Consider the following 11832-nt stretch of genomic DNA (forward strand, 5'->3'; position numbering starts at 1 on the left):
GTCAAATTCCCCACGCAAGTATTCAACGAATATCACTGTGAGTTCATTATTAATTGAAAGAAAGTCAGCCTTGTTATTATTTCTGAATATGTTGATCTTTCCAATCACTTTAGGTTGCTCGAGGCACACTTTAAATGAAAGTAGGCAAAGATCACCGATAGCTGGCGGGCATGTTATTTCGCAAATATGTTTGGGTCCGGTGGTAAAAACAAGGTCAAGTGTATTCGAAACAGACGGGTTATTCCTGTTGGTTCTTTAACAATTTGGGTCAGTGAAAAGTTGCACAGTTCTAAGATATTGCACAGTTCTAAGATATTGCACAGTTCTAAGAAATATTGCGCCATAGAGGAGTTAAGATACATCGTGGGAGGATCATTTTTCCACATAATATTCGTCATTTCAAAATCCCCAACCAAGATTCGTTCTCGTCGCACTGTGGTGTGACGAGAACGAACACTATGCATTGCATTTTGCAGCGATTTGCACGATGCAATTCATAGTGCTTGTTGCAGTGAAATTTGGGGGGCGATAAAAGACACCCAAAAATACTTTTGCTAAGCTAGTTTCACGGCTACCCATACCACTCCAAACTGGAGGTAATTTTAATGCAATCTGAAGGAAGCCTTTCATCTATCGCCAGCAGCACACCGCCAATTTGGCCTTTGTCACGGTCACAGCGGTCAACTGAAAAATTGCACGAGTTCGTGAATAATTGATGGCCTCCGATTTCTGGATGAAGCCATGCTTCGGTTAATGCGATAATATCAGGCCTGCAAATAAATGGCCGTATACAGTGAACCTCTGCCGCCACTTCCGTGATCATTGGAGAAAAGTTTCTCAAATGATCTTTTTTTAGATCTGTAGGAAGGCATGGTCAACTTGTGCGCGTGCAAGCTAAGAGTGAAAGAAAACGAGACCCGTAAGTGTGGTGTCTCTCGCTTCAACACGAAGTAAACGTCGAAAACACAGCGCATATGAAGCTACTGGCACTCGGCGAAATTTGCCGACATCGCAGATCGCTTTGAAGATGAGGCCCGCGCAGGCGCGCACTTTGTCCACATCGCAGATTATTTTCAAGATACGGAGCCCGCGCGGCCGCGCCGTAAGCATCAGCCGCCGGTGCCGAACGGGGCCCCTTCATGGCCTCCCTCCTGTACCTCGCGCGTGACAGAAGACGGAGCGCATCCGCCCCGTCTTCCTCCCTCGCGCACGCGAGATGGAGCCGCGATCGTCGGCTGACTCTCGCAAGCTTTCACTCGCTCATACAGGATACGGCGCGCGGGGTTGATGTTATAGTGTTTCGACTTTATACGAAACATCACGGCGACAGAGGCAGAAATGCGCTCGGAGTGTCCATATAATTGCTATCGATATATAAAGTAGAGAGAGAGAGCGCGAGAGAGAGGGAGCACCAACACACTATCGCAGCCGATTTGCTATCACCGCAGACTATCACAGCACAGGACCACGTGCATCGCAAATAAACATCAATAACGGCCAAAGCCTTCTGTGTTTGTGTCTACAAATACCAAAATAGAGATCATGGCACCGAAGCGTCACGAGCGCTATAAATTGTCATCTTTCTTTCGTCGCCAGAAACACACGGCTGATGGAGAGTGGCATCGCCTTCCACAAGTATAACATGGCCATTCCGTCGCTCGAGCGCTGCACTGCCGCCCGTGAAGAGGAGGAGCTCAAGCTGCGGGACATGGCATCCGTATTCTACGTGTACGCTGCTTTCAGCCTCCTCAGCGTTCTTGTCCTTGTGGCCGAGGTCATCGTCAGCCGTTACGCATCCCACAGAGGCTGAGGGTGGCGCTTCCACCAATTCAAGACTTTGGTTCCTACGTCATGAGCACTCCGTTCACTCTGAAGAAGCACTTGCCAGAAATATTTAGTGAGCATGCGTTTACTGATTGCACTTCTGGAATACGCTAAGAGCCTCCTCGGTAGAGAAAGCAGAAACGTTCACTAGAATTCGAAATTGATGTCCATGATGCCAGTTCATGCGATGGCGAGGTTAACATGGTGCAAAAACGACAGCAAGGCAAAGAACATGGTGGAGCGCGATCTTTAACTTGAGTGCCTGTAAAAAAATTTTAAATTGAAAAGCGCTGGAAAGCACCATTTTACTCTGTGTAAATTGGTAGAGGAGATCGGACTTATATTTTTGCTGTTTAATTTTTAAATTAACATCTATTGAGGTTCACCTCTCCATCTTCATTAAGCTTTCTCCGCACTGACTTGGGTATTCGCAATGTTTTTATCAGATTAAAGTACAAATCTCGTGCACGCATGGTACGATTTCGACAAGATATGGTGGACAATGTGCGTTCCGATCATCTACACAACTTCACAACTAGACAGACAGACAGACAGACAGACAGACAGACAGACAGACAGACAGACAGACAGACAGACAGACAGACAGACAGACAGACAGACAGACAGACAGACAGACTGACAGACAGACAGACAGACAGACAGACAGACAGACAGACAGACAGACAGACAGACAGACAGACAGACAGACAGACAGACAGACAGATAGATAGATAGATAGATAGATAGATAGATAGATAGATAGATAGATAGATAGATAGATAGATAGATAGATAGATAGATAGATAGATAGATAGATAGATAGATAGATAGATAGATAGATAGATAGATAGATAGATAGATAGATAGATGCGGTGCTGGTTTTATTCGCACAAGGGTTTCGCAGACTTAGGTCAGCTCAATTAGATATGTTGTAAGCTAGTGAAAAACGTTGCTTGAGGACGACATGCGTTAAAGTATGACGTCATTGGTACTTTACAGCAAATATCTGATCTATCTCAGCAGAAATGGCGGCATGATTAACAGCTTGGTCTCTACTTGTTTTCCCTCTACGTTTAGTATGTGTGTTTCTTTCGAAATAAAAGTTGTGAGATGAGAGCGCGGAGTGTGTCGTCTCCTTCTGTTCTCGTTTTTCCTTCACTCTGTTCAAGTCCCATGCCGTCATCAGAGGCACTTTAATTACACATTGACAGCAGAATATGAATAACGTGAGGGGGATGAATCTTCACGCTGCAGTGTTAAGTCACTGGACTTAATTTGAAAGTTGAGACCAGCAGCGGTGCCAGTCACACGAATGCAGGTTTTTCTTTCTCGTGGTCCCGCTGTTTGGGCTACGGCAGCGCTATTCCCTGGGCGTAACCTTTCAGCTGATACAGACATTGAGTCAATCATAAAACCACTTTCCGAAACTTCTTAGGACTGCACGCATTGCCGCGTTCAATTCCAGTTACAATTTGCATGTTACCTTTATGTTTCCTTATGTGTACGTTTATTTTTGCTTCATGAAACTTCTTATGGGCATGCACATTGCCACGTCCAATTCGTGTTACCTTCTGCATGTTACACTTACGCCTCATTGAATTCTGGCGTTTTACGTGCCAAAACCACGATTTGATTATGAGGCACGATTATGAGAACTCCGGATTAATTTTGACCACCACGGAGTCTTTAACGTGTGCCCATTGCACGAGACGCGAGCGTCCTCACATTTCGCCCCCATCGAAGTTCGGCCGCCGCGGCGAGGATTTCGTCCCGTGGACTCGGGCTTAGTAGCGCAACACAATAGCTATCATTATGCCGTCATAATGCTATGGCACCCGCTTGCCAAGGTCGTCCATGAACTTGGCGGCATAAGACTCTATGACGCCGACGTGCTGATGAGGATGGAATGATGAAGAAGGAATCTTCTTCCTGTGGTTCTACGTGCCAAAACCAGTTCTGGGGCCAGATTGACAAAGCTTTTCTTTCATAAGTTCGCTTTGCCATTGGCTGGCCACTTTCGCTAATGATATATCTGGCATCCGGATTGGCTAAATTTATTTCTTGAGAAAAATTCGAGCGTAAGAAGTTTTTGTGAATTCGAGCCCTGATTATGAGGCACGCCGTAGTGGAGGGCTCCGGATTCATTTTGACCAGCTGGGGTTCTTTAACGTGCACTACAACGCAAGCACACGGGGCGTTCTTGCATTTCGTCCCCACCGAAATGAGGCCATCGATGCCGGGATTCGATCCCGCGACCTCGTGCTCGGCACAATTTAATGGCGACAAAATTATTACGATAGAATGGCGAATAAGGATTGACGTCGATGGAACGACGAAGATGGTATGAGAACAATGGCATGACGAGAAGGAGATAAGATTAGTTAAGGCATGACGATGGTAAAACGTGAGCGTGACAACGACGGCATTATGACAATGTTATGACGACGGCTGTGTGACAGTGATGGCACGACGGTAGCGGCAGAGGAGCCGGATCACGAACTTGGAATCTCGATGATGGAACGACCACAGCGCCATCACAACGACGGTATGACAACGAATGCATGACGACGACTGTACGACGGCGACACGATGCGACGCTGCCATACCAACGGTATGAGGACACTCGGATGACGACGAGTGTATAGTTATATCTATATAATGACAGTGGTGTAGCGGTTACTGTATCATGAATTTTGTGTGACGACAATAGCCTGACAAGGACGGCAAGACGAGACCTCATTGACGAAATTGGAATGATGACGATGCAACGACCACGACGGCATCATGACCACGAGCACGCACCTAGTGGCCGATACTGTTAGACAGTTTTGCCCACTTGGTCGGCGTAGAATATATGGTGATGGCATGGACTCTCGTCATGCCGCCATCACCAGTCGGACGGACTAAGGATTCACCCAAAGACAGAGAGGAACAATTTTTAACCCGGACAGCAGACAAAGGACTAGACACACACGAAATACATAGAGTAAATGACACAAGTTGTCGCGCTATTGTGGATAATCCCAGTCAGGTGCAGTAACCCCTCACAGTTCAGTTCCACTCGCAGTAAAGGTCACCCGCCGCAGCGGTGAGGTAGCGACGTAGGGTCGGTCGAGGGTGCTCCCACGAACCTCAATGAGTCTGCTCATGAGGTTGCGCGTGACCTGACCGACCGCGCTTCCTCTGTAAGGAGCGCCGACTCTACTCCCCCTATGACCACAGGGATACTCCCGCTGCTCACAACGAGGTTACTACATCACTAGAAGGGTCTTTCCACCCCCTCAGCCCAAGTTGAATAGGGCGCAAGCTGTTTCTCTTAAACTTTTACAGACCGGCGCATATCCGTGTCTGGCCGTTCTACACGAAGTTTACCCTGACGTATATCGCAACGACGCCTGCCCGTCTTGCGGGCAGACCTCCACTTTAGCACACCTGCGCTGGGAGTGCGGGTCGAGATACCCTCAGTTCAGCAAGTAGGAGTGGGACTTGCTTCTGCGTAGACCCGCTCCAGACAAGCAAATCCTGGCTGTCCGGCGTGCCCGCGACCGGGCCGGTGGGCTAGACCTGCAATTCCCGATGTGGAACTAGCCAGGTGGGCGACGACTTGGCGTCCTCGCAGTACCTCCAATAAAGTTATTTCACTCACTCACTCAGATGACAAGGCTGGAATGACGACGAGGGAACTACCATGACGGCATCAAGACCCCGAAGCCATACCTGGCGGCGCAAGCTTGTAGATAACTTGGGCGTCAGGGTGGCGTAAGAGGATAGATAGATAGATAGATAGATAGATAGATAGATAGATAGATAGATAGATAGATAGATAGATAGATAGATAGATAGATAGATAGATAGATAGATAGATAGATAGATAGATTAGATAGAAGGTGAAATAGTAAATGGCTGGCCAGGCGCAGCCATAGATAAGGAACTATGCGCAGCGCGATCGCTGCCCGTTCCGTAGGCAAGTCACTCATGGTGGGTTCGAACCAACTTTTATTTCGAAGCCACTGAAAAAAAAGTTCTCGTCCGTGTTAAAAATCGTTCCTCTCTGTCTTTGGGTGAATCCTTAGTCCGTCCGACTGGTGATGGCGGCATGACGAGAGTCATGCCATCACCATATATTCTACGCCGACCAAGTGGGCAAAACTGTCTAACAGTATCGGCCACTAGGTGCGTGCTCGTGGTCATGATGCCGTCGTGGTCGTTGCATCGTCATTATTCAGTATATAGCGTACTACATCTAAGTAATCAATGAGATTATTGAGAAATCTGCAGAGCATGAATAAGCAACATCACTATATAGTTTTCGTTGTTTACGAAAAGGTGTTCGATTCAGTTGAGATACTAGCAGTCACGGAACTATTGAGTAATCAAGGTGTACAGGAAGCATATCATTATCACCAGCCTACACCGGAAGCATATGTGAATGTCTTAACAAATATCCACAAGCATTCCACAGCCACAAACCTTAATCAGTTTACAAGAAAAATGAGAAAATACCACAGAAGAACTAAGTCAGGCAAGGAGACAGTCTTTCCAATGCAATTCACTGCATGCTCACAAGTGTTTCAGCTGTTAAAGTATTAGGTGTGGATCAACGGGGAACATCTCAGTTACCGGAAGTTTGCAGATTACGCTTGTCCTGTCCCAGAACGCTGTAGATGACTTTCAAAAATTGATTGAGAATTTTAGCGGACGAAGTAGGTTTCACAATAGATGTGAAGATAGCTAAGGTAAGTTTTAATAGCATGGTGAGAGAAGAAAAATCCTTGCAAATGAATGCAACGTTGGGCTAGCCTGTTTATTTTAGTACGCGTGAGAACAGCTGAAGAAACGAAGACGGAGCGAAGGCACCACACCAGCGCTCGTATTTCCGTGCTGTTTCCACGCTTCCCAAGAACATTCGTGATTGGCCGTCAGTCACTGTAGCCTGTGCCAGAATGCCTTCGTCTAGGATATACAACCCGAATTATGGGAAGAAAACTATATACAGAAGAATAAAAATGGGTTGGAGTGCATACGGCAAGTCACAACCGGCAGCTTACCGGAGTTCTTCAAAACCGAAACATGCGCAATCATTGCAATCTAAGAATACGAGCAAAAGGCGAAGGAACTTGGAAGTTAACAAAAAAGCTTGGGAAGCAGCTAGGGGTCACACAACGAGCGATGGAACGAAAAGACAAATTTAAAAAAGCTCCGTCGCATGCCCCTGCGCGAGGGACACGTGTAAATGCAGAGCATAGTGGGGTTCCGTGGTGTTGGTGTTGTTGGTGTGGTGGTGGTGGTGATGGTGTGGTGGTGGTGGTCTCGGTTGAGAGAGAATCGTAAGTAGGTAACGTAAAGTTGTTATTACTTTATTGGCATCACTGCGATTCTTATTATTATATTATATTATATTATTATTGCTTCTCTGTTGTTCTCTTCTTTCTTCTTCTCTTTCTTCTCTTCAGAGGTTGCGTCGACGAGGGGGATGCCTCCGGTTACGTCCGTCCGCGTTACGCATGTTCCCGACCGTGGTTAAGTTGTTGTCGAACCACAGCCGGTCGCACACGTCGCAGCTGTGCCCGAAGCTCCGGTCCAGGAACTCGCGTTTGAAGCGCGCGTCGGCACCCCCAAAGTCCCGTTGACGTTGCCCGACGGCTTCCGCGCCAGCGCCCTCCGGGGCGACGGGCTCCGCGGCGGCGGCGGCGGCCTCCAGACGACGACGCTTGCTCGCCGCCGCCTCTCGTTCCCGTACGCCAGGGTCCGCGGCCCGACGCTGACGCCTGCCCGCGGCTTCTCGTGCACGCTGCTCGGGATCCGCTTGTCGACGTTGACGCCTGGCCGCGGTTTCTCGTTCACGAAGTTCGGCGTCGGCAGCACGCTTACGACGCTTGCGTTCGGCGTCGGCAGCGCGCCATCTCGCCGCCTTGTCTTCTGCCGCCGTCGACGAAGACGATGATACGATGTCTTGAACTGGTGCTTCGGCGCTGATGTTGGATTGCGTCGAGGTACCAGTTGAAGGTCTTGCTTCCATGGCTTATCAACTGCGACCGCCGACGAACGCAAGAGAGCGCAGGAGTTGAGTGGAGCCCGCGCCAACCCGCTTTATATTCCTAGCGCGCGCGTTAGAGGGAGAGGGGGTGGAGAGAGGGCGCGCTATCACGCCAGCACCTGCTGTTGCTACGGTGCTTGCAGCGCCGGAGCGCGACTCAACTACGACGCTTCGCGCGCTGCACATGTGCTGCAAGCGTGATGCGGGAGAGGAGGAGTGGGGGAGAGGGCGCAACTGTGCTCGAGCTGTTGCGGACGGACGGCGCACGCTACATGTGAGTTAAAGTAATGCTCTGCATTTAAAAGTGTAACATTTAAAGGGCAGGGTAGATTACGTAGTTAGAGTGGATGCCCACAGAAGGGGAACGTGGTAGAGGCCGGCAGCAAGCTATATATGCATTCTGAAATTTTAAACGTCAGGTAGGCTGTACCACCGATGCAACCACAGTGTCTACGTGAAACGTCTTATGCTTGCTGCAGAAGCCGTACTGACACTTGCATGCCTGAATTATACTAGTGAGGTTCTTACGGTCTATTTTTGCAATAGTGCCCATTCTCTATTCGTAGTGGGCTCGTTCGTATACCGCAGGGTGTAAGGGCACTAGGGTAGAGAAATGACCCCTGTACTAGTGGCGCTCTAGACTGTCCTGCGCCGCTCGAACTGCCGCAGTCGTAGATGATTGGGGCTCCCGCGCTTGTCTCAATCTCCTGCGCTGGCGCTCACTGTGGAGACGGGCATGTTCCGCTGTGGCCAACGTACGGAGAGGATTTCAATCTCTCTTTCTTGCTGCCCGAGTCTCTACACGCCATTTCTGGACCCTACGTGTCGAACGCAGGAGCACTATAGCCGAGCAAACATCATATTGCTCCAAGATGTTCCACACTTCTAAGCCTCATAACTCCTGATGAAGACCGGTTTGAATTCGATGGATTATACCTACATTGACAGAGTGAGTCCTCTCAGACGCTGCCGATCCCGCTCGGATCAACAAAAATACTGCCAAGCTAGCCTCTGTGAATACCGCGCGCAAGGCTAAATTTAGCTCCGATTGCCTCAGGCGTGGCTAAGGCCCCTATGCGTGGCGCTACAACAGCACCATCTGCGCACGCGATACGTCTATGATCGAGTAATGGCCTCTTTTCTCTACGCAATGAAACCAAAGTAAGGTGCGTGGGTAGTTACGGTTGCAAAGATACAAGCGATATTAGTTTTATTTGTTTTCGTTACATGCGGTTTAAGCAAGCGACTCCCTATGCTTAAAGAAATTAATAACATTCCCCTTAAAAGAAATCTCAAAGCAGATCAGCATCTAACAAATAATATAGAAGTTCTGGCTGGTATTTTTGCCGCGTGAATCGAAGATAGAAGGTTTACAAAGGTCGCTCGTAGAGGAAAGAAGTACATTCAGCTTCGCTGTTAAAAAAACAATGCAGGCATAGGATGGTGCCAGCTGACGCAAGTTACGAGGTTAACTGCAGATAGCTGCATGAAAGTGGCCTCTGTCTTACTGTGGACGACAGCGGCTGTTGCTGCTGCTACCGATGATCATTCATTGCTTATGATGCTAAGTACCTTTCGAGAAAGAACAATATTCTCAAAGCAGATCAGCATCTAACAAATAATATAGAAGTTCTGGCTGGTATTTGTGCCGCGTGAATCGAAGATAGAAGGTTTACAAAGGTCGCTCGCAGAGGAAAGAAGTGCATTCAGAAACAGGAAAACTATGCTATACAGAGCCGTTAGTATCATCGCTATGCGACACTGGCAGCGGAGTTGCCCGTGAAACACTCATCCAGCCCTGTAACTAAAATGTATATATGACAAGCAAGTGGCAGTTCCAGTCAGTGTGTTATAACTTAAAACTTATAACGTCATATTCATCATCAGCAGCAGCATATTTTTATGTCCACTTCAAGACAAAGGCCTCTCCCTGCGATCTCCAGTTACCCCTGTCTTGCGCTAGCTGCTTCCAATTTCTACCTGCAAAATTCCTAATTTCATTACCCAACCTAGTTTTCTGCCTGCTTTACTAATTTCAGGTGTTACTTGACGCGATCGGGCAAAAAAAGGATGTTCCACATCCGCCGACAATGGTTCTGAGTGGCGCTTGCTAACACTCCCAGGGATAGATCTTGTAAACATAAATACCCAAGTTAGTGGACCGATTGATAGCCATGGCCGTGATACAAATGGTAGTGCAATACACGCGGAATGGGGAGGTTTTGTTGGTTCAGCTCCATCCGACAGCAAGTTATCTTTTTATCCACTTTCATTTCCCTTAATTATTTTCCATATTTAAATTTCAACTACAGCTAGTTTCGCCGATGCTTTCCTTGGCTTCATTGCCTGTACGCTTCATATGGCCATATTTACCACAATCAAGCTCCTCGGTTTCCCTTATTCTCTTATATATATATATATATATATATATATATATATATATATATATATATATATATTACGCCGTGTCACTGCCAGTGAAAAGTGAGGGAAGCGGGAGAAGAGAAAGACGACGTGGCTCCTACGATTGACACCAGCCAGCATAGCCCAAGGAGCTACACATTTGTGCCTTAATCAGTAAACGCTCCCTTAACCCTCTCCCCAGGCCGTAACAGATTGGTGGAGGAGCTGGGTAATACGAACCCAACGACGGAAGCTCTACTCCCTGGTCTTCGCTGCAGCCGTCGCCTTGCCGTTCCGTCTTCGTCGATCGAAATGATGTCCCAACTCCAAACCTCTGATGCATCGGAGGCAACTCCTACGGGTCCCTGGCCGTACTACCGAGTGCCGCCAAACTTTGGCGGGACCTCAGGGGAAGACGTTGACGATTGGCTCAAGAACATAAGCGGGTGAGCAGAAGCAACGGCTGGGACTCGACAGCGCAGCTCAGTCATGTTGTATTTTCACTGACGAACACTGCTCTCATGTGGTATGAAAACCACGATGACATGTTCACCACTTGGGATCGTTTTGCTGAACAAGTACAGAAGTGCTTCGGTGATTCTAACGCGAAAAAGAAGCAAGCGCAGCAGACATTGGCTCAGAGGGCACAGCTTCCAGGGGAGACGTGTACCGCGTATATAGAAGAAAGTTTGAAGCTGTGCAAGGTAGTGAATCCTAGGATGACTGAAGAGGACAAGGTTGGACACGTTCTGAAGGGGATAGCCAAAGACGTATACAATTTCTTGATTGGCAAAGAAAACCTGAACTCCGTGTTTGACGTGATGCAGCACTATCGCACATTTGAAACGCTGAAGATGCGACGGATAGCTCCGAAATTTGGCCGTCTGTCAAACGTCCCAACAGTGGCTAGTATCGTCACTATGTCGCCTAATGACCTCTCGTGAACAATACGCCAGATTGTACGGGAAGAATTGCTCCGATGTCAGCAAATATATCATTGCCCCAGCGCCTTTCAGGACGGTTATGCAAGAGAGACAGCACGCGCGCGAACGCCAGCCGCTCCGGCACCATGGCAGCCATCAGTTAATGCAGCAGACGTCTATGAATGCCAAGGCACACTGCGATCACTTGAGTACTCCGATCGGACACCCTCCAATTACGAACGGCATTTTCGCTCACCTCGTTTCACTCAAGGAACGTCGGCTGGCTGCCGTCCCCATGAAGAGCGATACTGCTACCCAATGCCTACTGACAGGACTGGTCACTCCGAGCTGCCACGGATGTCTCGACCTGCGCCGGTGTGTTACAGCTGTGGCGTCCCGAGTCACATCTCGCGATTTTGCAACAACCCCCCTACATTCCAGCAAGATCCCTTGCTCAAGTCTCCGCAGCCTTTCGACCACCCCTTCTCTACGCCACGGCCACCACGCACGCCCACCAGTTTACGCTACCCCTCACCGGCCTCTGATCGAAGCTTAACGCCGCCACCAGCCCCACGTGCTCAACGATCCCCATCGCCGCGACGACGCACGCAGTCACCGCCGCCGGAAAACTAGTCGGCGCAGCCA

Source organism: Dermacentor silvarum, chromosome 8, assembly GCF_013339745.2.
Source record: "Dermacentor silvarum isolate Dsil-2018 chromosome 8, BIME_Dsil_1.4, whole genome shotgun sequence".
Classification (NCBI taxonomy): Eukaryota; Metazoa; Arthropoda; class Arachnida; order Ixodida; family Ixodidae; genus Dermacentor; species Dermacentor silvarum.